Source organism: Gadus macrocephalus, chromosome 16 (assembly GCF_031168955.1).
Source record: "Gadus macrocephalus chromosome 16, ASM3116895v1".
Taxonomy (NCBI): Eukaryota; Metazoa; Chordata; class Actinopteri; order Gadiformes; family Gadidae; genus Gadus; species Gadus macrocephalus.
This window is the reverse complement of record NC_082397.1, coordinates 13451429-13478609: the sequence shown is the minus strand read 5'-3', so window position 1 is coordinate 13478609 and position 27181 is coordinate 13451429. Positions and strand designations below refer to the sequence as shown.

General features: G+C 41.4%; 1 protein-coding gene across 3 annotated transcripts in view; it reads right to left on the bottom strand.

Moving 5' to 3' along the window:
* Positions 1 to 20207, bottom strand: part of gramd1bb (GRAM domain containing 1Bb) — a 92155-nt gene extending 71948 nt beyond the window's left edge. For 2 of the 3 annotated variants that reach the window (XM_060076279.1, XM_060076280.1), the window contains exon 1: positions 8256 to 8419. The gene's annotated coding sequence lies outside the window, so the exon portion shown is untranslated. Of the gene's footprint in view, positions 1 to 8255; positions 8420 to 19869 lie in introns of those variants that run through there. The other variant, XM_060076282.1, reaches the window with a different exon arrangement.
* Between the last annotated feature and the right edge of the window lie 6974 nt (positions 20208 to 27181).

Below are 27181 nucleotides of genomic sequence, written 5' to 3'. Positions count from 1 at the left end.
GGAATGTCAGTGAGAACCGCTTGACACTGTTAGCGTACATCGCACCTTCCGATGCATATGACACAAAGTGCCAAGAACCAGACCTATCGATTACTTGCTGATCAAACCTATCGAATCATAATGGATAGTTATCAAATTACAAATGACATGAAGGTTGTGGTAACACAGTTTTTTTGGGAGGCAGCCAGGATAATGTCTCAGCTTTTAACCTTGGCTGAGGAGACTCATATGCTACCAGCCACCTGCTCTACGCCTTAATTATGCACCCGCTGCACAGTATGCAGCGGGCTCACCCACAGCACTGTTGCAGGAGAAGTATTACTGTAATTATGGCTTTCTTGCTGGCAGGAGAATCTCCCCGGAGAAAAAAAAAAGTGGGTGCTAGGGTACTACTCACCAAACCGGGAGCTGCCAAGCATTATGGTAGATGTCAAAACATAAAAGACACACTGATCAAGCCAAGAGTCAACACCACCATCTGTCTGCTTCTCACAGCTTACCATTCAAGCATCTTGAATTTCTATATACTGTGGACTAACAAGCCATTGTACGGCCTTATATAGAACTCTGCTAAACAAATAGAATAGTTATAAGCTTTTGGCATAAAAAAAATACATATGTCAAAACAACGTTTCAAAAATGTTTAATGGTTGATCAATCAGTAGTTAGCTATATTTCAAAAAATAGAGGTGGGAGTGTGATTTCTGAAAAGTGAATCATAAATACTTTAGCAAATGAACTCAGTGCAGAGCAAACTACTCTACTCTACTGTCTGTTTAAACACTCTTATCAGAGTACCGTAGAGAGCCTAATCTTTTTTGGATTGATGACCCTTAACCTATGAACAAATATTTGACCAATGCTACTGTTAAAAGAGCAACAAACTATGCCTGTTTAACGATGGGAACAGCCCTAGACAAAATCATGTCTTAGATTACAGATAGCTGCCAGAATATGCCAATAAAGAATATGGCAATAAACAGCATAAAGACACGTCAAATAAGTGTAAAATGTAAACCATGTACTAAAAAGCTAAATGTTACAATGCTTTTTTTCTTACAATTTAACTTGTATTTTTATGACTTCACCTCGCACCACAAAGTTGGAACAAGGTGGAATGTAAGGTAGACATTTTCTCTAGTAAAATTGTTCAAGCACAGAGAAAGTTCAATTTACGTTCAGACAAAATACTGCATTTATGCAGAATTAGGCAGGTCCCAATGCTATCTCGCAGAAATTAACCACAGCATTTAACCTGGAGTAGGAGGGTGTGGGTCGGACGACACCATGCATTAAATATGAAAACACAGCTTCACACGGGCCACAGGAGAAGCCTGAGGACGGTGAGGTGTTGGATCAGGTGACTGGGAGTCTGCACATGTTGTTGGAAGCACGTCAGGTGACTGGGAGTCTGCACATGGTGTTGGAAGCACGTCAGGTGGGAGTCTGGACAGAATGGTGGAAGGGGAAGCTGTACCCAGACGCATGACTACATTGCCGGCTATTAACAGCTTTGGATAATGAGTGATAATGTTTTGTGTGAGGAACCTGTAAAGACCTATAACAATGATGCATTAGTGGCAATCTCTAAAATGTTCATACAACTAATGTTTATGAAGTCACTATCGCCGAATGAGGTCTCACCATGTGGATTGAGCCTATGGCCCACTGAAGAAAGCGCTTGCATTTGCAGTGTTATGAATGTTACGAACTGGATGACAGTGGCAACACTGTTTGCGATCTCCCTGCTGACCACCCAAGGGGTCACCAAAGCAAAAGGAATACAAAATCGTAGAGGGTTCCGCTGTGTGGTTAGTGACATTAGGACAAAAAAAAAACGACAGCCCAAAAACTATTTATTTATACACCTGAACAATAAAAGCCCTCGATGGCGACTCTGGGATTAAAAGTACAGTGCACAGCTGTTTGGGACCTGGTGATCTGCTGCCTCTCGACCGCTTGGACTTGGCCCTGTGAACATCAGTGGAGTGGACAGACGGACCCACCATGGAGCCCCTTTGCTGTTACAGCTGAGACACAGCTCCATCTCTGGGGCGGTTCACGGCACCGTCGCATCCCTCATTTTCCACGACCATACAGGGTTCAAATCCCGTCTTGCTTTGGCGTCTCTCTTCTAAGCTCTGTGTGTCCTTGCCAGTGTTGTTGAGTGATGATAAGCCAAGTGCTAATGAGAATTTGATTACAGCAGCTATGTTTTGATGGAAGGGCACATAGGTGGCACTCTACTAAGCAGTATACTGTATGTCAAAATAACAAAAACAACCGAGATAGAATGCTTTAACAAGTGACAAGTGACCTTTGTATGACCCTGGAAGTGACGCAACAAAAAGGAAATATCTTTTGTATGTTATTTAAAACATATAAGTAAGAAGAAAAACCTTCCCACATAGAGCTAGTGATCACAGCACACCAGATCCTTAGATAAGGAATCCTCCTTATATCTTTATTTACGCCTAATCTTGTTATTGGTTACACCACTTTATTTTCTAAATCAAACCTCATGTTAACTTGGCAGAACAAGAGGAGTGTGATGTAGATGTGCCGATTTTAGCTGGTGGACAAAATATCTCTGTCGATAGACCAAGATGGCCACATAAACCCAGCTCATAACAGCCCATAACTTTTCCATTTCCTGTGCTAATCTACATCTCGACAGGCCCCCTCTGGCAAGGATGGACACTGAAACAACCACAGATGTCTTCAACACAGTAACTGTAATGTGTACAAACTAGCAGAGGACACTCTTCTATTTTAATTTGAAGGAAAAATAAATTAAATCTCGCCAGTTGAATTATGAGCACCTAACCTAGCAATTCAGAAGTATTTAGTTTCATGAATGGGGAATAATAGCATTTTGGGCCCTGTGAAGAGGGCTCCTCACCTCCTGTCTGCATAGCTTACGTAAGCGTGCTGTGGACACTTCAGCGCCAGGGGGACGTCGGACTCAGAGTTGGCAGACGGAGCATATTTCTGAAGAGATGGGAGCTCTCCATTTGGTTCATTATTCAACTTGTAGAGGGTTTCTGGGCTGATCAAGGCTCAAGCCCCTCATCTCTTATTTATATCCTGCCTTCTAAAATAAACCATGTAACAGTAGTATAACAAGAGGCGGGTCCCTGGCATGGGATATTACTAAATCTGGAGCAATAACTCATGTTGAAGATAGCGAAGATTGACATAACGAGACGTGAGGCAAGACCAAAACTTGTGCTTGCTGTCATGTGTCAGCATTAGATGGATTACATTTTGGGTTGCAGTGTAAAACATTTAACAGATTGATTGTCTATTTTTGTGAAATATTTTAACAAGGCGAAAAGATCGCACATCATCTATGTCAAAATAGAGTAAGGTCTAGAGCAAGTCCAGGACCATTTTTATTTCTCTGCCAGTCGTAAACCTCATACAACTCACAAAGCCATTCAAAGCCAGTGTCTTGACACAAACGATGTATGGGACAACGTAGGATAAAAAAAAAACGGGTTGTTCTTAATAGCTGTTTTCTCACAGAGCTTGGACAAGCTAGTGCATTGCTGCACCTTTCATCTCTGCTGCATGGCTGCACTCACACTGAACCAGTTAATCAATCAGACCGGGTAGCCAAATCAGAACTGTACCAATTTATCATTCAGACCAGGTAGCCCAATAGGGCTGGGATAAACGATTATTTTTTAAACGATTAATCTAGCGATTATTTTTTTGATGCATCGATTAATCTAAGGATTCATTTTTTCAGTCCGATTCGATTTCTATTCGATTCGATTATCGATTATCTCCCCATTAATTGACTAATAGCAATTTATGCATGTTGATATTCAAAAAATATGAATTCCTTAACATTTCAATGCGTGTTTATTGCCGTTAAATTCCAGTGCAAAGTAATGCATTCTTAGAATTCTACGGTGCTCGGTCATCTGCACCTGCTACCGGGTGGCGCCTCTTCAGGTGCTGGTGAATTGCCGTGGTGCTAGAATGGAAAGTCATCTCCATTTTGCAAAGACAACATATCACGGAATCGTTTCCTTTTACATTAAATAATTCCCATACTTTAGAGGAACGAGTGCGTGGCGCCTTGCACTTATGAAAGTCTGAGGAGCCGCTCGCGTTGCTACTACGCTCCGGCGCCGCCCATCTTTTTTTCTTTCTTTTTTTTACGCGCATTTTTCGCGTCGACGTAATTTATCAGAACTGTACCAATTCCATCCAGACCAGATAGCCCAATCAAAACTTTACCAATTTATTATTCAGACCAGATAGCCCAATCAGAACTGTACCAATTTTTCATTCAGACCAGGTAGTCCAATCGTAGCGCAAGAATCAACAAGGTGGGGATGTACTTTGGGGTCAGCCAGAAGCCAGAAGATTTTCAAAAGATTATTCCATGTAGCTACTCAAGAACATGATGAGTAAACACTGAACCATTTGAGCATGTGGATAAAACATTGCAACCCCAGGGGTAGATGAACGACATTAAGTTACCAAGTTACTAGGGAACTGCCAAATTAAATAGTTTCAAAAGGAAATATTTCAGGTGAAACGTCAAAAGAGGCATCCCATAATATGGTTGACGTTTTACATTGTAATGTTACACCGTGTCCTGTGTGTATTTTGAAAGTTGAGTTTATACAGAACAACGAGCCACTAGTGAATAAATTGGACCAATTAGCAGGTAAAAAAAACAAAAAACTGCCCCTTATAATTACAATTCCTTAGCCGTTATTTGAAGTAGCCCAGTTGGATAAATATGAGGGTTTAATTTGAGTCATGTTTGAACATTTAGCCGCCAAACCTTCAGTGCCAAGCAAGCTTTTTTGACATAATTTGACAACTCCTTGATATGAAATCATTTGACAACTCCTTGAAACTCCAAAAAAATTCTTTGCTGCTTTCTTTCCATTAGTCAGAAATATCATAGATCAATCAGTGCATTTGATTATCCATGGCTGTACAGGAAATGTTTGCTTGGACGTCAAAATAAGTAAATTCCCTATTGTATAAAGATTTTGTATTTAGATGGAATCCTTAAACCAGTAGGAAATCATTGCTAAGCCACACCGGATGATCGAACATATGTGGGCATTTCAGTCTGACACAAGGCACACATGTTACTTCCTGCACTAATGCACTGGTCCACAATGTCTTGTGTGTGTAGCCTCCTAAACGCTCACGGCCAAGAGTCCCTGCCATAGGCCGGAGGTCCACAAAACACCCCATAACCATCAAGGATGGACTACTATAACAAGCGCATCTTGTGACACATCACTTTATTACTCACTCACACGCTGTTAAGCACTTTGGCCGACCACAGACAGAATGAATGACTGTTGATGAATGCATGCTAATGAAATGGATGAATGCTAAATCAATACACTTCCAGCTTCACTCAAGTCTCTCAAACACAGTAGTCAAGCAGGCCTCCATCAGGGTGCAAACGATGCGGGGCCGGGCGGGCGCGACGCTTTCTGTGTCGGAATATTGTATACAGCATGTGTATTACACATTTAACCTACCGCAGTTGTCATTTGTAACTCAACCCTATCGTGAGCAAGTTTCTCCTGTGCGTCGATGAAACAAGAGTTAGGTGTCATGCGCCATGGGTCCGGCTCTGGGTATATATACCAAGCTTAAGCCATTAGCTCAGCACTGTCCTCGGTCCATACTCGTCTGGAGCCATGACTCATTTCACAATCGCAAAAAGCCTCTGACATCAGGCGAGCTTAGTAGCCAGGCGGACACTCGCTGATACACTGCCCCGCTTTAACACACTGGAACTCAGCCCCTAAGGTCAGTCGGAAAACATCTCTCAGTCATACTCTATGCCATATGTGTTACATTATAATACAAAGGTCATACGGCCTTAATTCACATTCTCATTTCAATAGACAGTTGTTCAATGACAAATTTCAACTGATACATTTTGAGCCGTTGTAATCGATAAATCAGTAGTCTTGAAATTATCTGGAGATAGTCCACTCAGAATACAGACCATATTTTATAGTCTACGGTAAGCAGCAAGAAAGACCATCAAACAGCAAAGTTGGTACAATGCTTCCTGTGTGTGTGTGTGTGTGTGTGTGTGTGTGTGTGTGTGTGTGTGTGTGTGTGTGTGTGTGTGTGTGTGTGTGTGTGTGTGTGTGTGTGTGTGTGTGTGTGTGTGTGTGTGTGTGTGTGTGTGTTGTGGCGTCCCGCCCCTTAAACCTCGGCCCGGACGGACCTGAGGTTTCATCCTGGATGACCTGACGGTCACCCACCAGCCGGCGACGGAGAGCGCCCGTTGAACCCCAATCAGCGAGATGGGAGACACCTGGCTGGACAGCCAGGAAGACACTTTAAAAGGAGCAGGACTGACATTTGGGAGGAACGGGAGCGAGAGAGAAGGAAGCGCTCGGGTCCCCGAGCGACTAGAGGCTCACGGAGGCCTTAGAGACCGCGATTACATTATTTGTCTAAGATGTATGCAATAAATGCCAAGTGCGGCTTAACCCTTAACCCCCCCCTAACTCACACTAGGGCCGTTTGCCTGTTCCGTGCTGCAGGAAGATTCAGCACGATTCCCCCCCTCCACTCCCCCCGCTGGCCCGTGGTCACACTGCTCCAAAAGGCCGTGGCCTGGGCACGATTGCTCCTTCATACATACGTCATCACGTCGTAATACGATAAATACGTCATCACCAAGCGTCCTCGCCGCCATAACAACAATGGAGAACAACAACGTGAATGCTGTCGTCGGCCCAAATTTCAAGTAAACCCTCGACTTCACTATCGCACCAACGTAAACCCAATCGTGAACCGCTTGCCGCCATTGCTGAAAAAAATTGTTGTGGGGAAAAAGGGCATGGACCTATAAAGAAAGAAGGGTCGCGCAAGGACTACGTCATCCAGCTCACATTGCGTATCCGCGCGTGTGCGCGTGTGATCTCATTAGCATCTGTACTTTGGCCACGGCACACCTCTCCCAAGTGTGCCGTGGCCAAGGGGCTGTTCTGTGCTGGAATATGGATGATGGCGTGGTCACAGTAGCCAAACGTTCCTGACTTTAGTATGCAAATGAGCTCGGGCACAGGGCCGTGGCCCTAGTGTGGGTGGCCCCTTAACGTGTGATTCATACCTGGAACCCGGCTCATTGGGGGAGCGGGGTACCACAGTCTGTGTTTGTGTGTGTGTGTGTGTGTGTGTGGTTAAGTATTTTTTTCTTTCTCAGCACTGACAGCCAACTAACACGCGAGAAAGAAACCTTGTATTTAGAAGGGGACGGCCAATGCACCATCTACTTTACATTCACAAAGTGCTCCCTCAACCAACAGAACTGAGTTTTTTCCGGACGAGTATATAAAGCACAGCGGCCAAAAAAAGGCTCATTGCTGCTCAATAGGTTTCAATTCATTGGCAAATGTGAAGGGAAGGCATACATTTGCCCACAAAAACATGCAAATAAACAAACATACACTTATTCGCACATACACTGCCCTTTTGCAGAAAGCGTTTCTGCTAACTTGGATTAAGTAAGAACTTGACACAGGATGTGGACCCCTTTTTTCACCAGTTGTCGTTAACACATGCCTCTCAGCACACAACCAACAAGGGCAACATGACAGACAAGTGTGCCCAAACAGCTGGGAAGGAGTCACATTACAAAGCCACCAAAGATCTGTCCTTCTCTTACACAAGTCATTTATAGAATTATTGGAATCCATCACTTGAGTAAACATTAATAATTTCACTTATAAGACACATACAAAGACTTATTACAACTTTTACTAGAGAATGACAGATAATTATATATTTATTTTTATGAAGTTTATCGCTCAAGCAAATCCCTTATTAACTTTATCAAATTGTGAATGAATGAAAACGCTATGCCTACCTAAAAAACATACGTAGGTAGGCTACATGACGTTAACTATGCAACACGTTTTATTCAACCTACGAAATTAACCTCACGTATTCAATGAAAATAATCCTGATCAAAACAATGACGACCCGGCGACTGATCTGATGTTTGGACAACATGAAGAAACAAAAAGACCGAACCAGTTGGTCAAGAGTACTTTGTTATTTCCAAGCGAGGGCTGTGTGTATCGATTGCAATCGCTTTCTATTGAATTGCAGTTGCATCATAACTTGACAACAACTCATACAATTATGACATCGCTCATGATACCTGGTCGCAGTGGAAGGAAGGAGGAAGAAACTCAACTCATGCCCCGTCCGTGTCTGTGTGTAATAAAGTGTTTTACCTTTGGTTTCAACAAGTCAAGTTGCGCTGTGTGGCTCAGCACACAAGCGGCTATTTCTGTACCATATCCCAGCGGACCACAACTGTCGATCTTCTTACAAATGTTCTTTCCGAATGCGATTGACTTAGTGAAAGAACCCAACACAGGCAATCAGTGCATCTTGTAGGCGGGGAAAGGACACCGTTATCCACAGATGGGAGTGCGAGAAAGCAGACCACTGAGCGATGACCTATCAGTGGCGGAGCGTGCTGCAAAACAGGAAAATGACCTCCCTCATTTTAACCTCTTACTGGCCTGGATGCTGTCGCTATGTACATTCGGGTGGTTCGATTGGAAGGACAAACGTTCAGCAGGCCGGCGTGGTCGGGACAAGCCGGAAAAATAGCAGCATAATTGATGTCCGTAATCAAAACTATAGAAAATGTATTGAATCATTTTGTAACTCAAGCATGGCATCATTTGTCGAGGATTTTGTAAATTCATCGGGTTATTTAAGGAAATCATATTTTTCATCTGATCGCAAACTATTGGTCGATCTACATATGATCTTGTAGTTCAAATGAGTCTAGGGTTCCTGTCAAAAGTTCACAAGACGTGTATATATATATGCATGTTTCTTAACGGGCAAGCGACCCGCTCGACGTGCCAGTGTATTTCTTTTTGGGCAAGATATAAATATTCATGAGTAAAGAGTTCTGAACGTTCTCATTGGTTGCCTGGATGTTGGCATTTATGGAAAGTCTGTGTGAAAATGGCCTATTGGTACATCTCACCACATTCATATTTCAATATAGGCCAAGTTAAAAAAAAATGTGTGCGTGTGTTGCATGCTGCACAGGGATAAATTTGCATGCATATTTGCATAAATAGGCCAAGTTACAAATACGAAGGCAACCAATAAAGTCCATCAAAAAATCGTGGATATTTTAATAGAATATCCTATTTCTTGCGTCTCCAGTTTTAAAACTATTATCCTATTTCGTGCGTCTCTAGTTTTAAAACTATCATCAAGTTATCCCTTTGCTGCTAGACTTTTATGTGCGTGTCACCATCATAAAATAAAATGCCATAATAACAAACACTTGTTATGCCAAAGTCCATGGAAGCTGATCTTTAACGCCTGTGCGGATGCAAGGTTAAAGGTGACACACTACAATGTGGGCAATATATCTGTGACATTGCGGCCCCATTGTGCCTGTATGTTTCTTGGCCACAATGTGTGTCTCATGCATGGCAGCATGCATGAGACACAGAGTCTTCATTGAACATCATGAAATGGCCGCACGCACGCACGCACGCATGCACGCCCACACGCACACCCGCACACACACACACACACACACACATACCGAGGGAAAGTCCAAAGACTGATTGCTTCTGTGACAATATTATGGCATGGTTCCCCCCTAGGTTATTTATCAAGGAGACTTATGTATTCAAATGGAATCATGAGAAATACATCACAAGAAAGTACACTTATACATTGATGTACAGACAGTTTGTTGACTCTCTTAATCTGTGCCAAATCTTTCAGCTCCTCTTACACTCCTCTGATACGGAATATATAGCAAGAAATGTATCTGCTTAATCTTTCATTGATATTCTATCTATAATCAAGCATTATTCACATCACATCACATAGTATACAATGTGGTTTCATATTATCTTGCCAAGCGTCCATCAAAAAAGTTTTCTTTTTTGGGATAGCAATTTTAATGGAAGTGCCCTGGTCTGTATTGATAGACCAGTTCATATCAGAGATCTGCAGATGAGACCTACATGTCTGAAAACAAACATCTACAGAAGCACGACAACATGTATCCTCCACATAGAACCGCATGTATGCACATGTTCAGTTTTCGAACCCAAGCGTTAAGCATGCTAAGCTTGTTTACAGCAGTATCCTGCAGCTAAAATACCATACCCCCTGGGAGTCAGAATCCGACACGCATATGACCCTCAACATATAAGCAGTTTGCTGAAGCTGTGACAAAAACAAACAAAAAAACATAGTAGAACCTGACCTGCCCTGACCCTGACCTGAGGCCTAATACGGCCGGGAAAGCCAAACTGTCTCGAGCTGGCAGCAACAGCAGCCTTATTATCATCAGGGAAAGGACTAGGCAAACTACCCTATTGTTCTCCAGCTGAACTCTTGTTTGCTATACACTGCCTGTGGCACTGCAGTGAATATTGCATGTGTGTGATGATGTGGTTGCCGCAAAAATATTACTTTTTAGAGATACAATCAAACACACAGAGTGGTAGAGGAAGAGAGAGAGAGAGAGAGAGAGAGAGAGAGAGAGAGAGAGAGAGAGAGAGAGAGAGAGAGAGAGAGAGAGAGAGAGAGAGAGAGAGAGAGAGAGAGAGAGAGAGAGAGAGAGAAACCAATAGGAGACACAGAAGTGTGGAGATCGCCTTTGGTTAGCACCAGGCAGGGTGAGGAAACTGCAGCATGTCATCACATCATCTCATCCATCTTCAGCCTTCGGATCCTGGGTCCTTCCTACAACACCCTCATGAAATAGCCCTAGGGAGAGGCTTTCCTTTTACAAAAAGCAATGAATCCATTTAAAAATTGCCAGCAACTAATTCTGTTGCTGAACTTTGGGAAGCAAATTCACCTCTGTGGCAGTAAACTTTGGGAAACAAATTCACCTCTGTGGCAGTAAACCCTGCCATGCACCATCTAAGGGGCTTAGCTGGGATCCTCCGAAGTCCCAGACTCTATCTCGATCTATGTACATATCAGTTTATAAGCTTGTTAGCAGCAGTATCCTGCAGCTAAAATACCATACCCCCTTTGTGCCAGAATCCTTCTGACAAGCATATGACCCTCAAAATCTCAGAAGTTTGCTGAAGCTGTGACAAAAACAAACAATAAATCATAGAAAAACCTTACCTGAGGCCTAATGTGGACAGGAAGGCCAAACTGTCCCGGGCTGGCAGCAACAGCAGCCTTATTATCATCAGGGAAAAGAATAGGCAAACTACCCAATTGGTCTAAAGCTGAACTCTTGTTTGCTATGCACTGCCTGTGGCCCTGCACTGATTATTCTTCATGTGTGTGATTATGTGGTTGCCCCAAGAAGAATTCAGAGAGATTCAATCAAACACACAAACAGAGGTAGAGGTAGAGAGACACGTAGAACGAGAGAGAGAGAGAGAGAGAGAGAGAGAGAGAGAGAGAGAGAGAGAGAGAGAGAGAGAGAGAGAGAGAGAGAGAGAGAGAGAGAGAGAGAGAGAGAGAGAGAGAGAGAGAGAAACATAGAGAGAGACCTAGAGAGAGAGAGAGAGAGAGAGAAACAGATGGGAGACACGGGTATAGAGATGTGGAGATCGCCTTGGGTTAGCTGCACCAGGCAGGGTGAGGAAACTGCAGCATGTCCTCACATTGTCTCATCCATCTTCAGCCTCACGTCTGGCAGCTCCTCCAGAGAAGGCACACACGCTGGATTCTTGGTCCTCCCTTACACACTCGTATAATAGCTATAACTAAATGTGCACGCAGAATATACATCAATTCATGAATACAGCGTACGAGCGCTTTATCTTCAGAGGGCTATACTTCTTACAGGGTTATTGTCGAATTGTTTTAATAATGCCTTACACTTTCAATGAGGTCACCCCAGGCAATAAGGTTACCAAAAGCAATGAATCGATTAAATTTTTTTGCCAACAACTAAATCTGCTGCTGAACTTTGGTAAACCCATTCACCTCTGTGGTAGTCAACCCTGCCATACACCATCTGAGTGGCTTAGCTGGGTTCCTCTGAAGACTCAATGCTGAGGCACAATGCTGCAGGGAGAGGTGTTACCTCCTGACATGTCAGGGCTGACTCTTGAGTGTGAGTGGGGATGATTGGCTTATCCTGGGTTGCACCACAGGTGTGAAGCTCACCCAGCCCAAGAGGATCCAAGCATGACTTCGGCTTGTTGGACTCGTTTTTAGCAATTTAACTATGCAACTCAAAGCCTATGTGATATAACAAACTGACAAACTAAAACTATGATAACATTTCATGAAGGTGGACACCCCACAACTAATGTGTCTAAGAAAAAAAAAAATTCTCAATGTGTTACAAAACAGTTAAGTCCTTCAAGTTACAGTTATACTTATAAGGGATAATTTTGTCAATGTAAATTATTTTTTATCATGGCAGTTTCTTTACAGCAGTAGGTAGTTATAAACATAGGGAAAAGGACGAGATTTGGCCTTACCATTTTAATTGGGTGGAAATCTCATCAATAAAATCGTCCACTTGGCAAAAATCTCAGATGCTTTAAAATTAAGACGCACAGGGGGATGCAGGATAATTGGATCAACGCCAAGACAAAAGTAAAAAATGTTATCAGAAAGATAGATGAACTATAGTTGAAAACTGCGGACTCTGCCTTCCTGGCTATCTTTTCACTTGATAAAAACAAACCTCTGAGCAAGGAAGGAATCCCTTCCCAAAACATGGAACAGGAGTTCCGATAAGCCCTGCAAACCGGTTACCTCTCTGAAAATGATTAACAGTGTAGATTTCAGTGTGTTATTTCCCCCTTTCCTAAAGTACTATTATGAAGAGGAGTGGGAAATATAACCCATTTCTCTTCTACGCCCTTGGCTTCCAAAGAAAGATTGGAATCAATTATAAATTAAAATAATTTGATCAAACCAAGAAATACACCAAGCCAATGTGCTTGATTTAGATTCAGCATTAACATTTTGGATTATTTCAAATGAGGGCAGGGTGTAAGTTCTATGACTAATCACAAGTCAGACACGATATATAGATTTGAGTACCAGAGAGCAGACTGTTATGAAAGTGAACTGTTAACTGGCTCCAAATACAATTGATGTAAAAACCCTATGTGCTCGTCTTTCACAAATGGGGCTGTTTTGTTAGAAAATAATTTCAGAGGAGATGAATGGCTACTAAGGGCCTTATGTGTAATAGGATTTACAGATAGTTATTAAATTAGCAAATTATTGCCTTTTCAATGGCAAGAATCATTAGCCACTAACACCAGTAATTGCTCATTAGTAACATGGAAAAGGTGTTTCCTGACGGTCTTCCACTTATTCAACACTTTTTATTTTATGAAGATTATAAGTGATCGTTTTTAGCAATTTCTCTGATATATAGTGATTACCGTTTTGTATTGTTTGCTTCAAGGAACCTATAGGATAAGATGATCTGCCCTACAAGGCGTTAAATCGCACATGTCTCCATAACCAATGGACTGTGTTCTGGGAGCGCATCGTCTCTCCTTGGACCAGATCATTCTGGTACACACACACACACACACACACACACACACACACACACACACACACACACACACACACACACACACACACACACACACACACACACACACACACACACACACACACACACACACAGAGAAACAAGCACACTGGAAGGTGTCTGTGTGTGAGGCCTCTCTGCCCCCCATTAAATCAACTAGCCTTCTCCTCTGGGAACTATCATTCAGTAGCAAGGAGGAAAGGCAAAGCTAAAATCAATGTACAGTTTAATTTGTTGGACAGGCTTACCACATCATGGATTCAATTGGGCATTCCACATCCTTACCAAGCTAAATAAAAATAAAAGGTTAGCGACTAATTGGCTTGGCATAAGGTTTCCATTCAGTGTGGAGCTTCACTTTGCCAAGGAATTTATTAACATTCTTAATTTAAACAGCAATCAATAAGTCTCTTGAAAAGAAAAAGAGTAAACCCGGTATATGGGACGAATACGCCTTTCCAAACATTTAATTTGGCCCATATTAAATAATTGGATGAGCTACCTACCCAGGCTACCTGCCCGCACTCGGTCTACAATTGCGAATGATTGGAGTCTTCCAGAATGATTCCTTCCTTACATACGCTTAATTGCACTTGCCTACCAATTTAGTATCCATGTTGAAAAAGCACTGGCATTTCTCTAGAAAGACATATAATGATACCAAATGTCAAGGCGATGCATTATCAGAGATAACCCAAGGGAGGGAGCGTTATGGCCAATCAGAACATTTAAGCTAAGGTTTCCTCTCCAATATTTTGGTTCCTCTGAAATGCCTATTCTGCACCAGTAATTTCATTTTGATTGAATTTTTTTTCTGCATTTTTGCAGCACTTCCTCACTGTCCCTGTCGCAGGGTATAAATACCTAATTATCCAAAATAATATCTTGCTGTGTTGAGTGACAAGACACACGTCACAAGGTACGCGTGAACAACAATTACATCAGTTTATCAGAATTCCATTCTATGAACAGATCTGCTGAAGTAGAAAATTAATTGCTTTTGAAACAAGATTACTCTGATGTACACGGACAGATAACATAGCATCACCTTCCATTGAGTTTGAACTATCATGCCCAGTATGTCCTTTAACCAGGACTCCATGCATTTAAAATTAGGGAATCAATACAGTTCTAAACTGTATATTTATAAAGCCAAGGAAAATAGGAGAAGGTTTACATAAACACTCTTTACTGTCAGTATGTTTACATGTATAATCATAAGAAGATTGACCTAGGGCCCGTCAAAGACCCTACTTGTACATTTGCTTAATAATTTAGCCCCGGTCTATCAGGTATTCTTCCAAGATGTCTCTAGATTCTCAATGTCCCCCTCAAAATGTTAATAAACATTGGTCTCCAATGATAGATAGCCATACAGTACCTTCCATGAAACAAAAGTTTTCAAAAAGTATGACATTCCAAAACTGCTGAAAATGCTTGTCAACAGATTTTCCTTATGTTTTTTTGTTAGCTACCACCATTCAGAGATGTAATTATATCTCATCAATTCTATAAAAGATATTATGCAGGGAGAACTCTATTATACCACAGTTCAACAGCAAGTTATATATTATATATATTTGACGCCATTTCTATTGACCTATCTTTTCTTCCTGCCGGTTACATGCGTGGGTCCAAATGGATTAGGGGACATCAAGCTGAAGATGATAATCAGTTCAGACATAATGTGCAAACGTAATGGTCTTAAAGAAACCTGCTGTCATGAATAATAAAAGTACAAATAAAAAGCAATGGGTTATTATCTTGCCAATCTACTGCCGTCCGAACAAACAGTTACAGGTTTCTGAACGCTTTCACCACAAGGGCAAAGAGTGTGCTGTGACAGAAGCTCTATTGTTATGGTATTTTCTCTGCAGCTATGGCACAAGCCTATGATCATAGTCAGAGCAAATTAGGTCAACGCCATGCCAGTCCAACTTCTGTCAACATCGACGACCTAACCACACCATCGTAATGGATGGCCCCTCGTAAGGCTTCGGATGTCCAACAGAAGGGTTGTCTGAGGTTATTAACAAAAGCCAAACCAAAGTCTGCTACATCCTTACAGTACTTTTATTACATTAATTATTGCATTAGTGATTTGTTTGGTCGTTTTTAAACTCTTTAGTTTTGTCAATATATTCTGTATCACTTGTCATCGAGGCGTAACAAAGACATATAATCATGAGATGAATGATTGTACATCTCAAGGTAGCAAGGATTTTCGGTCACATGTAGTCATTTTTTTCATCGTCTCAACACAATCAGATCAGGATAATTTATTAATATAAGCATCCTCCTAATTGACACACTCCTGTGAATCAGCAAAACATTGTGCTGTGTCAGGACTGATTCAGGAGAACAGTTGCAGGCTAATCAAAAAAGGCTTCTCCTAGTCTCTCAACGTGGCCCTTCTACAGAAATAAATCATATTAGAATGAATGCTCTTGGAGCAATAGACCCTTTTCACATGAGCCTTGTTGTAGGACAAACACAGGTGTTGCTCGCAACACAAATGATGTGTCCGTTCGCGCCAGGGCACAGGCAGCACTTATCTTCACTAGTTTAGTGTTCTCCCCGTGTATATAATAGCAGACCATTACGATTACATCTACCTGAAAAGGGTCTATCACCCATTTATCTTGTGTGTGTTTTCTATATTAGATAAGTAAAATAATCTTGCTGTTATCCGAGGGACAGAAAACAACTGACAGTCCTTACAGTCGCTAAGGGTAACATCTTAACTAGCTCTTAGCTTAAAATCACCTGGACAAATCTGTACTGTAGTCAATGCTGATGAAAAATAGTGATTTACATAATGCTAGCAATAAAATCACATCCTATAACTGATATATTCAATAAAAGAAAATTCTGGCCAGCCCATACCGCTCTCTATGTATACAAGAATCGTGCTAGCGACACTCCCAAAAGAAATTCCCACTCACACCACGCACCCAGATGAGCTTCGCTAGTTAGCAACTGCGATTATAAGGTATTTTCTTCTCAAGTTCACATCATGTCACCTCCATATCTAGTTACCCTGGACTCATATTTCAAATGAGCATAGACAAAAAACTCATTTGTCACATAATCTATGGTCTGCACTTGAAACTTGTATCTTCGACTTGATTTTAATTTAACTCGCAAAAACCTATGCGAAATATAGACAGATGGACAGTAGATGTCTAGTTTGAAGAGGGTGGCTTTAATGAGATCCACTATGCAGTGCCTTATTACAACCTATAAAATACATTTCTTTCTCCGGTAAATTAATGCATGCCAAAAATGGCAGCTGTCAGCCTGAGTGGAGTGAGGGAATGCTAATAAACACATCCATCTTGTATAAAGATTTAAAGTTTAAACTCAACGCACTGTCAATGAGATTCATGATACATTAAACCGGTACTTCACTTATATAACACCAATATATAACCAGAGATAAAATGTATTATTATTCACATTGATCACATGCTAATAGTAGAAGAATATCAATATAGATCAGAGTGTTCAATAATGATTTCCATGATGTGATAGCTGTCAGACTTCAGAAGAGTAGAGAGTAACTTATTAATGTGAATGGGCATGTAGCTGTGCTAGCGTCTACATAAATAGCTTAATTGAAGGTACATGAGCAATAGTACACACATGCCTGGCGTAGGCCTACGTTGTTACATGAAGCATTCAATCTGGAACCATATAGCAGGACAGTACTTTGATGTAATGGTAATGGTCCGTCTAAAATATGAAAAATGTATGCTGCCCTCTTTTCATGTGCCTCAGCACTACTAAAAATACTGCTTTTCAGCGTCTTTACTTCTCATGTACACGGCGCATTTCAGGCTATTTTTAGCCACCGGGAACAAACGACACGTGGATAGACACACAAGAACTCCACCCCCCGCCTACAAATTTTCCCATCTTGCTTCTCATTTCTATCAAGCTATGAACCCCGTGACTTAACACAATCATAACTTACATGGTTTAGGTTCAGAGGATGTGTCCGAGATTCGCGCCCATGTACTCATTCTTATGGTCGACCGATGCGAGATGTAACCTCCGCTACGCCACTTGGACAAGAAATGTAATCACACGGCAAAACAATATTAACTGATTTCATTTTGGCCTTCGGGTCTCGTTTCATCCTGAAAATATGAAACGTTTTAACACCCGCTAGAGAAGATCAAAGAATAATATGAGGTCAATTTCACAGAAATCAAATGAAGAAAAACTATTTACCCAACCGTTTCCACAGAAGTGCCATTTAATCTGAATGTAAGGCGAAACACGGAGCAAAGCTGTGGACTGAAAATGGCCTTCTTTGTCACATTGTCTGCTAGAATGCACCCAGAAGTGGTCACCTTTAGGTAATGATGAGGGGGCAAAACACAGATGCTGGACACCTTGATGCAATCTCTCCGGTCTTCCAAATGGAAGAACTCCAACATCCATCTTCATTCAAGGCCAAGCTGTACTACAAATTAAATGCTGCAAATAAACCTCCCTGACCCTATTTCATTTCACAGAGCAGTGAATCAATATCCATACAATCTCTGCCGATAAGGATGATTCTTGACGTTGACGACATTAGGCAGGTCCAAATGCCCAGACATAGAGCACTGATTGTTTTTGACATGTTAGAAATATCGACATTACAACTGTACAAAGACAGGAAGTATAATTTAAAACTACTTCATAGCAACTGCAATTTATTCTTACCACAGTATAACTTGAAGCAGAACCTCAGCTCAATTTTAAAGCACTTGTATCCTGTGCAATTAATTACTTTACAGAACACTTGCAATTAGTTGAGGGTGTCTCTTTATGTCTACTTGTGTGAAGAAGTTCCGCCTGGGGACCATAGGGCTAAATGGACTGTATTATCATGGAAACATTGCACAGTTGCATTTATTTTAGTTCAAAGCATCAAAAATATATATTTACAAAATGTAGATGCATTTGACAAAACAACCAAAATGTTAAGCACAATCACATTTGTTTTTTTAATTTTTATTGCCTAGACTCTGCTTTATTTCTATGGTTAAATAGGGAATTCTTGGTTAAACTCCTGGGGTAAAAGGTGAGGATGTCTGGGGTTGCAGGGCAACCAGTTCCATTAGGGTCTTAACGGTCTTGCTTCCCCCTCACCCCTTTTAGGCTAGCAAAGAAAGGACTGGGTAACACAAAGGTATAATTATTCCTTCTAGCAGGACCAAATGTAGATCTATTATTGTCAGTAAGTAACTCTACCTAGTGTTCAAATCTTCCCCAAATACGTACAACTGAGGCTTGGCCTTTTATTTTTCTAGGGAAATCAAACAATGCAATTCCAGCAGTGAAAGTTGTTTGAGAAATGCAACAGCATTGTTTTCAAGTCCTTGGTATTCAAATAAGATTGGCAAAGGTCCAAAAAAGTCAACTGATCTTAAGCGTACTGCATCCTCTTCCAGCGAGTGTATAAAGAAAGAATTAGAGACACATCTGGTCATGCCCAGGACCTAAATGTACATCTCAGTTCAGACAGGTTTTAACAATTCTGTTATTATGAATCCATGATTTAAGGCAATCGTCATCTTCCTCATAATTCATAATCAATATGTCACTTGGACTGCTACTGGACTCCAGCAGCAGTCGCCGTTTGAAGTCACCATTTGAAGGCTCAGACGATGACACACTCTTGACCCTCCCAATAAAACACCACGTTCTAATCATAACCATTACACTATTTACTTGTCCTTAAATCTACATTTGATTTAGTGTACTGTGTGACCACCTGTGTCAGCCAGAAAAGGCAAAGGAACATAGTGTCTGTGTCCCTCCCATAGAGCAGGTGGTTGGCAGGGAATGGCGCAGGTGGATCCAGACTCAGTAAAAATATAACTATCGTGACCTCGTTTGTCTTTGACCCCAATTTACTCCCCACAGCTTGCATTCATCAGTTCAAAGGCGAGTCACACCTCTATCCCACACCAAAAGCCACTCCCAAAAACTACAAGTATCTGAGTATTTATAATATAAACGATAAAAGTCCAATTTACACTCTGTGAACAGGTGCGGTTGTGGTGGTGGTAACAAGTTCTCGGCTAACCTGCGGTTCCGACCACGGGATCCCTTGGCTCCGTTATTTTTAGACTTAATCATTCACATACATCACATGCACATTGAGCTGTTTCTATTCACACTGCACAGACTCTTGAGCACTCAAGGCAAAACACACCATGCAGCTACTAGCAGCACATAGGGTTTGCTTCCTCTCTTTGTGTTATTGTTGCCACTAGAAGCGGTGAAGAAGAAGGGCAGCAGAAATTGTACTTTACCTCGCGGAATAAAAAGTCTGTTCGCCGGGCTACTTTCCAGAACGTGCCATCTGTCAAGCGGATGGGCTACGGGGGAAGTGGGAACAACTCTCGCCGGCTCTCCTTCCTGCCGTCCCTGCCCTCGCTTCCACAACAAAGTGCTCCTGCGTTACAGTGGGGGGAAGAAAGGAGGCGTCCGCTCCTCGAGCAAAGGAATCCTCCCTCTGATCCCCATTCAAATCCCAATCAAATACCAGGGAATCTTGCAGCCAAATGCAACTCACCCCCTGCACTCTAGGACCCTGCCTGATCCAACACCTCTCTCAATCCCTCTCTCTATCTCATTACCCCGCTCTTTGAAACACTACTTGCCTCCCGATTCCTCCTCGGCTCTGCCTCCCTCCATCTCTCTCTCTCTCTCTCTCTCTCTCTCTCTCTCTCTCTCTCTCTCTCTCTCTCTCTCTCTCTCTCTCTCTCTCTCTCTCTCTCTCTCTCTCTCTCTCTCTCTCTCTCTCTCTCTCTCTCTCTCTCTCTCTCTCTCTCTCTCTCTCTCTCTCTCTCTCTCTCTCTCGCATGCTTTCTTATCCACAATGGCTGGGACTGCCGTGATTGTGTAAGCATGCACACACACACACACACACACACACACACACACACACACACACACACACACACACACACACACACACACACACACACACACACACACACACACACACACACACACACACACACACACACACACACACACAATCACCATCGTTTTTCTGCTACTCTCAACATCTTAGGAACAGGACAGGGTCTTGAGCCCCTTTTCTGTTTCCGCTGCAATGCATGTTTTGCTGAATGGATGATTGAACACGTCACTAGCAGTGCTATGTACAGGGAATCCCAAGGAATTGAGTGGGGGTGGCTGAGTTCAGGGTAAAAGAGGTAATGAATAAGTCATTGTGAGTCCCACTTCCATGTCACGTGAATAAAACAAAATATAGAGTTGGAGTCTGTTTATTGGATACCGCATCGCTTTGTATCTAGAATGTATGACCATTACAACTGCGCCATGGATAAAAGCCCATGGCACATTTTTCCACTTTGTGGGACATGGAAGTTAATCTTGAATCTTTAATCCCCTTTCACACATGAGATACCAAATGCAGGGTATTGAATGGATGTCCCCCCAGACATGGTCTATTTTCAGCCCTCCCTCTTGCTGAACAGTGAGCCACTAGGATGAGGGTCTTTCTCAACGCGTCAGACACCCGTATCCGACCTCCATGCTTCAACAACAGTGGACAAGGTGGAGATGAAGAGATATGAAGGTAAATATAAAAGTGACCTTCGCAGTGAGCAGGTGTTGGCGAAGGCTACAGTCAACCCAGATCACATAACAGCTTCAAAGATTAGCAGACTCAAAGAGAGAGGAAAAACATGGTGACAGTAATAGTTATGCCACATCACACCAACCTCAATTCCTAGTTACGCTTTCTAGTGAGGTCTTTGGTGTGAACTAATGAAGGAAACAATGTCATCAGAAGAAAACAGAACGTCTTAACCAATGCAAAGGTTTCTACGGAGCCCCCCTGGTTGTTCTAAACAGTACAAGATGAGGCCAACATAGTGTTTCAGTCAGAGATTTGTTTATTTTTAACAAACATGCAAATATCAACATCATGCGGAAAGATAGCCCATACATTCAGACATTCATCATACTGTATAGTGTATAGTATACTGCTGTGTAGAACAAACAAAAAACGTGCACACAGTTTCTGAATCCGAGGGAACGGTTTACACATCAAGGTATTTTTTCTACCAGGGGACCCCAGTGAGGCTCCGTAGGTTTCTGCAGGAAGGGAAGGTTTATCTAATTGCGGAAGTTATGCCCGATTGTGAGGATTTGAGGAAACCGATGAGGCTCTCCATCATAATCACATCCAGCTGTGCTGCGGTCACGGCAGCTGCGCTCTAACAATACATTATTGAAACAACTAGAAAAACAGGACCAACCTCTTTGCTACTTCTGTTAACAATATTGTATTTCTTTGAAAGGGGATGTCCACCAATTTACCACAATGAGGAAACCGATGAGGTAGTGATGGGAAGAGTTTCACATAATATTTTCTAACTTTCCAATACCGTGGTATTAGAGTGAGTTAACAATAGGTGCCTACTTCCGACCACCATTGACGCATTTTGCATATTTGCAGTAACATTAGTAGAAGGCCATCAGACTAGCTGATTACCAACTGCTTCTTCAATTTGAAGAAAAAAATAATAATCACCGGACAATTATCTGAGGCTCCCCCCTGAGCCACGTTTGGCGCTGCTCTGCTACTACGCTTTGGTAACACAAGGCATATGATGGATCGGAGAGGGTTGTGATGCACAATGACACGTTTCATGTACATTTTCTCGATGCCGGTTACCTGGTTACCGATTAGAGCATCAATATAGCGAGGAGGAGGTAAGTCAGGAGGTCGAAGATGCTGCAGTCAGTGAGAACCAAGTTTCCTTCAGTCATACAAGTGCAATTTGACGCCGCAGACAAACTCTAAATCTGTTTAATTTAAGTCTTAAAAAACAAAGACAATATCAAAATATTGTATTTAAAGCTAAATATTCAACTATATTCAGTGCAGCTTTGTCGAGAAGAGAAACAAATTAAATTCAGAATCATTCCTGGCTTGAAGCTGGCAAAGTCATCAAAGTCGTCTCATAAAAAGAACATAAGAAAAATGTGGTTAGTTAGTTATGTAGTTTTGCATGTGGAAGTGCAAGGAATTAGCACAGTACGTGGAATTGACAATCTCTACACAGTCTACAAATGTAGGTTAAATGTAGGTCTAAAAGTCATGTAGGTTTACTCTACCCAACGGTGCGTTGAACATCTTACGAACTAAGTGGCTATGCTTCTAAGACTTGATCACAAAGGAAATGGTAACATTAAAGCTAGCACTACCAGAATATATCTATCTATGTGGACCCTAATACTTGCAATTAGATTCACTCAGCATCATCACTTCCCAAATTGATTGTGTACCAAAACGGCTGAGCTTTAGGTAATGCTTAAGTACTTACATCTAGCTTCATTTCTCTGATTGGCGGATGGACAGATGATACAAAATTACCCGGCATGTTTCTTTGTGGCTAACTAGGACGCTTAGAACGACTTTGATTGCCAACGTTGTTGTGACAGCTTTTCCTCCATTAAAGCTCTTCGATGTCGGCAGAAAGGCCCCTGACAAAAAATGTAACAAACAAACACAAGCATTTTCTATTTTGCTCTTGTTTGCTTTAGTTTGTTCATTGTAATTTCGGTTGTTCATAGTCCGAGGCCACCGCCTTCTACACACTTGAGCTGGATCCAGTAAAAGGGGAAAGGAGATTTGGTGAAGAACAGCCTACTACTACACTTTTTTCCGGAATTGTCGGTTTTGAATCATGATTAATGAAAACCCAATGAAAGCGTCACTAAAGGGGTCTTCATATTCGATAAACACACAGTGTGTATTGTGACAGAGTTGATGGATGGGCGCTTCTTGGGAATGGCTCATGCGGGAGGAGGCAAGGTGGTCGATGGGTATTGTAGAAGCTAAAAATGAGTGGCGAGGTAAAAAGAGGTACTGTTTTATTCAGAACTATTTCTCTGTTTATATAGCGTTCAGGTAAAATAATTATACATTTCCATTACTGATAGGGCATACATTAATTAGGTGAGTGCTGCATGCAGCGCTCAACTATTGTTCTTCATAAGTTTTAATCTAAATTTCTTCATTCTTCATTCTCCTAATTTTTACGTCATAGAGAATCCATTCAAATTTTAAATTGTTCAGAATAGCTTGGAATCGTGCGCTTCTTTTCAGATTTTTAAAATATTTTATACTTTTAAGATATTCTACTTTTAAAATACTGTTTTTTTTTTCTTCTGTATCTTATCACTTGTATCTTCAATAATATCTAAACAGAATTTCATCATTTAAGCTTTCTTCAGAATCACAGTTTTAGTGTCATACCGGCTTCATCTATGTGTCTTTTTAAAAAATATTTTCAACCTCCCTTTGAACTACAGCAGTCACCGCATTTTCTATTTTTCATATACTCTTCTATTCCCGCTCAATCAATCAATATACATATATATATATACATATATATCTGTAAGTTAAAGGGCAGAATATGAATTGAATTTGAGGGAGGTGAGGGGAAAGTTAGCTGGTATTGAGTTCAAGTGCAGTTTGTTCTAGGATTATAGGTCAGTGGAAGTAATGTGCTAGCTACTTCAAAACTCTAATCCGAGTAATAAATGCCTTCAGGCAAATCCTTATACACCTTCGCCTGCCTGCGGCTCTCCTGGCCACTTGCATGCCATATTTTTGGACCCAACTTCTACATACTTGAACCTGTTCAATTACCGGTTACTGTGATTCTTGTTTAACTTCCCCTGATCTGAGGCTGTGTTTCATGATGATCTCCAGCTGGTTTCTGGCCAGTGGAGGCCACACTAAAGTAGATTTTAACTTTGCTGACAGACTCCCCTCTTGCTTTCTAATCCTCTAATTAGAAATGGATTATATGTATTGTTATATTGCTTTTTTACTCTAACTTCTCCATCCCAAACTGTTGGGTTTCAGAAGATGGCTGATTTCCAGTCAGCGATTCTAGTCTCGACGTTTTGATGCAGGGGTGCCCACATGTGCGTGTGTAAATGTTTGTGTATAACTTGATAAGAAAATAACCATCTCTACATTATCTCTGTGTCATTGAACACACAGTGGAACACTTATACCTTAAAGGTACATACGATCTCTCCACACAAATTACTTTCTCCTACACCAACTTAAATCTCTGACAGGGTTCCACTAGCCAATATATTGTTGTACAAAACATTTTGTTAGGCATTATCATAGTGTTTTCTTTGAATGAATGAGAATTATGACATGGGCATTCTGTACAGTGACATTTGTCATCTGTAGTAAGAATTCAAGCACAGGTTAAAGGGTTTTTCTACTGTTGAATAAGAACATACTAGAAAATGCATTTCCTGCAGAAAATGCGGTGAGTACTGGCTTAAATCAAGTGAGGGGATTTGAACAAAAGTTCAAAAGTCTAAATGGAGTAAACAATGTAAACATGCACACCTTTTAAGAAAATGTAAATGGTTGGAAACAAATAAAGTGACAGCTGAATGAAAAGCGCAAAGCATTGCTAAAAATACAGAAATGTAAAATGAATTGAACTAAAGAATCCGAAAGGTCAAATGTATTGCCCTGCACTGCTGGTGTGTGTGTGTGTGTGTGTGTGTGTGTGTGTGTGTGTGTGTGTGTGTGTGTGTGTGTGTGTGTGTGTGTGTGTGTGTGTGTGTGTGTGTGTGTGTGTGTGTGTGTGTGTGCGGGCGTGCGTGCATACTTGCATGTGATTGTGCGTGTCTTTAATAAAATAGCGAGCCAGAGCAGGAAAAAACAGCCCAATCTGGCAACACTGCCTGAACGTCCTCCAAAAGTGGCCCAATCTGGCGGGAGTAACTGCCCAATCTGGCAACACTACTGAGCGTCCTCACTCCTCACGCTCCGGCGTCCATCAATGAGACCAACTGAAAACGAAGCCGGTATGAAACTAAACTGTGATTCTGAATAAAGTTTATATGATGTCGAAATTCCGTTTGGATATTATTGAAGTTAAACGTGTGTAGATTTGTTAAATGATTTGAACGAAAGTAAATGGTTGAAAAATGATTGAGTTGTCTTAAGAAGTAGGAATGTCAGAATGGGTAGACCTTCAATGGAAACAGCTGAAAACGAAGCTGGTATGAAACTAAAACTGTGATTCTGAAGAAAGTTTAAATGATATCGAAATTCCGTTTAGATATTATTGAAGATACAAGAGTGACTCCCATGTTAAAAAAAATATAGAATTTTAAAAGTAGAATATCTTAAAAAGTATAAAATATTAAAAGAATTCCAAGCTATTCTGAACATTTTAAAATTTGAATGGGGTCCCTAGGTGAACAATTGAGGAAGGAGATAGGTCCCAAAGTTTGTAGAGAATAATAAAGAGGGAGGAAATTTAGACTAAAACTTATGAAGAACAATAGTTGAGTGCTGCATGCAGCACTCACCTAATAATTAATTGGAATACGCCTGCAAACATACACAGTGCTATAGTTCCTTACTGCCAAATTCTGCTTATTATATTGTGAATTATTCAAAATCAGGAATATAGCATTCTTGCTGAACCACTTCCAATAGAAGGGATATTTTAGGTAATATACAGTCAATTCTGAATTCCTATCACCAATTTCATAGATCTGTGGCCATCCTTTTATTGCCTACTTTACTCGTTTCCATTGACAGATTGTTAAGCATTGATCAATGCATGTCCTCTCCCCTTCTTTCCTCAATAGCTGGGGTGGGAGCCAATTTTGGAACCCAAGTTGAAGCCTAAAAAAAGAACCAATTATACGTCAGACGGCTACATCCCGATTCCCTACAGCAGATAAGCAAACAAAAGCTACCATTGTCTGGGACTTGGCTGCATGGCTTTCATCTACCATTCATCGGACGTCCATCTCCCAAACCGTCTCCATAGCTTATCCGCCGCCGCAGCACCAACGCTTGTGTGGGGGAGGACAGATTTACACTAAAACACAGCAGGTTTTTTTAACAGAACTCGACAGAACTCACTCGCACATCCTTTCCACTTGTAGAAAATAGTTGCTCCATAATTTCTTCAAGCCACAGAACCAACTTCTCAACTTCTCCTCAGCTGCTCTGTCGCTGATGTGTCCCTGATTGGAGCAGACTACATCACAGGGTTGCCAAGAGACTGAGAGTACTGAAACATCCCCATGTAACTAGGACTGCAGCAGCTAAGCATTATTTTCAAAGGAAAGTCATCTAACCTCTATTTTTAGATTTATTACTCATTTAGTGACTCAGTCTATAAAAAAAATAGCAAATGCTCGTTAGCAGTGTTCAAAGTGACGTTATATATGTGCTTGCTTTATCTGACAATTAGCTTTCAGCTTAAATATTCTACATTATGATAAATGAACCAAATATTTTAATTGAACCGCAGTTTAGTTTTCTGACGTACGACTAATCAAGATATCGACTCATCGTTGCAGCCCTGCTGTAGTTGGAGCCTATAACTTTTTCTCCTTACACGCCACTTGCCAGTTGGAGGAACTGAAGCTAGTTCCTACCTTCTGTCCAGCAGCCATCTGTTCCACTCTGCTACCCTGCTGTGCATAATGGGAAGCAATATTATGCCCAACTCAACCTCGTTCCTGAACACGGCAGCTTTTTTTTAAAAAAAACACGAGAATTGGTTACAATGTTTA